Source organism: Nycticebus coucang, unplaced genomic scaffold, assembly GCF_027406575.1.
Source record: "Nycticebus coucang isolate mNycCou1 unplaced genomic scaffold, mNycCou1.pri scaffold_78, whole genome shotgun sequence".
Taxonomy (NCBI): domain Eukaryota; kingdom Metazoa; phylum Chordata; class Mammalia; order Primates; family Lorisidae; genus Nycticebus; species Nycticebus coucang.
Genome location: NW_026515605.1, coordinates 305668 through 307866, shown reverse-complemented (window position 1 = coordinate 307866; position 2199 = coordinate 305668). Strand labels below are relative to the sequence as shown.

Sequence of the window (2199 nt, the reverse complement as noted above, 5' to 3'; positions counted from 1 at the left end):
GACATGTTGGCATTTCCCCCCAGGGCTTTGGCAGGAAACAAATCCCTAGGCAAAAGAAAGGGTGCTGGTCAGTGTTGGTGGGGAGGGCAGGTTTTTGTTGTTTTTGAGACAGAGTCTCACTGTGTCTTCCAGGCTACAGTGCAGTGGCATCATCATAGCTCATAGCAACCTCAAACTCCTGAGCTCAAGCAATCCTCCTGTCTCAGCCTCCTGAGTAGCTCAAACTACAGTGCCCACCCCAAAGCTCAGCTAACTTTTTTAATTTTTAGTAGAGGCGGGATCTTTCACTTGCTCGGGATGTTCTCAAACTTCTGAATTCAAGGGCTTCTCCTGCCTTGGACATAGAATGCCGGGATTATAGGCAAGAGCCACTGTGATTTGCCAGGCCTATGTTTACAGCGTGTTGCACAGAAAACTTATGACAGCACATTGAGATGTGGCCATAGAAGTGGCAGCTTGAGGTGAAAGACTATAGTTGTAAGTCTTCATCAGATTATAACATAGAAAAAAAGTTTTTAAACTATATTTAAAAATTAAAAGTATACTATAAAAGCATATTATGGTGCTCGCTTCGGCAGCACATATACTAAAATTGGAATGATACAGAGAAGATTAGCATGGCCCCTATGCAAGGATGACACGCAAATTCGTGAAGCGTTTCATATTAAAAAAAAAAAGCATATTATGAAGTCTATGTTAAAATAAGAAATACTGTAAAAGTATATTTTAAAATAAAAATTATGCTATCCAAGTGTATTATAAATTATATTTTAAATGATTGAATTAGATGTTATGCTCTCTGTAATTGCTCTTTCAAATGTATGAAATATATTATGAATCGTAAGCTACAACATATTACAGATGTGTTAGCCCAATTACAGAATTGTTTAGCTAAAGACTCAGACCTGAGCAGAACTGGTTGTGGTCTTCAAAAATGTTACCCAAATTCCCTAATACTTACGTGGTGTGGTGGGAACCGGATGAAAGGATAGAGGAAAACCTACCAAGGTATAACATGTTCTCAGTAAATGTTTTTCATCTGCCTTGCACCCTTTGAGTTTGTTCAGAAGTAAGTCGGTACTATCATATATATGTGCAAAATGTCAAAGGCTTCAAACAATAGGACTTGTTTTCTCACTTGTATATCTAGGGTCACCTCATGTTCTGCAGGGCTTAATTCTCTACGTGTATATAGTGAGCTTGACGACGTGTATCTAAAGGGCATTTGTGTTCCCCATAGTAGGGTGTTGTGGCATGAATCCCAAAGATATCTCCTACCATTTAGTGGACACAGCATGCCACAGTCACAATGAAAAGAAATAACAGTCTCCCTGCACTAGAAAGAAAATATTTTTAAAAAGTTCTGAGTGCCAGGGGCGGCGCCTGTGGCTCAGTGAGTAGGGCACCGGCCCCATATGCCGAGGGTGGCGGGTTCAAATCCAGCCCCGGCCAAACTGCAACCAAAAAATAGCCGGGCACTGTGGCGGGCGCCTGTAGTCCCAGCTGCTCGGGAGGCTGAGGCAAGAGAATCGCGTAAGCCCAGGAGTTAGAGGTTGCTGTGAGCAGTGTGAGGCCACGGCACTCTACCGGAGGGCGGTACAGTGAGACTCTGTCTCTACAAAAAAAAAAAAAAAAAAAAGTTCTGAGTGCCTACCCTTGATGAATCCACAACAATTAAAACAAGGGCCTGAGCAACTAGAGAGATTTAAAGCAGGAGTAGCTGCAGTATAAATGGTGGAGACATAAAGGATGTAGGAGAGGAAAACCAGAGGCAGACTGTAAAAACCACGGAGACTCCATGGGAAGGGCCCGAATGAAGGAAGTCAAGGAAACATAAAAGAGAGGAGGACGTGACCAAAAGGTCACTGGGCCAGGAGGAGAATTGAATTGGGGGTAACTATGTGGCCGGAACCCAGAGACATCCTCACTCGCAGTGCCAGCTAAGTCAGTTTTGGAAAGGTCATGCTTTTACCTGGCACAAATTCTGTGTTGTGTCTACCTGCTTGGATGAGGCTGGGAAAATGTTTCTAGAGTCTAGTCTTTTAAACAAGGATTTTAGGGTTGGTGCTGCTTATTCTCTCCTGTGAGGAAGTATTTGGGTCTTTGTAGACAACTACAGAAAACTGAACTCATTCGGCGGTCCTTCCTGGTCTTTAGAGTGTCATCCCCCGTTGTTGCCTCAGTGTCTCTGCCATCCTC

The 2199-nt window shown here is 43.2% G+C and overlaps 1 non-coding gene across 1 annotated transcript; it reads left to right on the top strand.

The window, feature by feature from the left end:
- Window positions 1–562: 562 nt before the first annotated feature.
- On the top strand, window positions 563–669 carry LOC128579634 (U6 spliceosomal RNA). Its single transcript, XR_008378236.1, has one exon. It is a non-coding gene; the product is annotated as a U6 spliceosomal RNA (small nuclear RNA).
- Window positions 670–2199: the final 1530 nt, after the last annotated feature.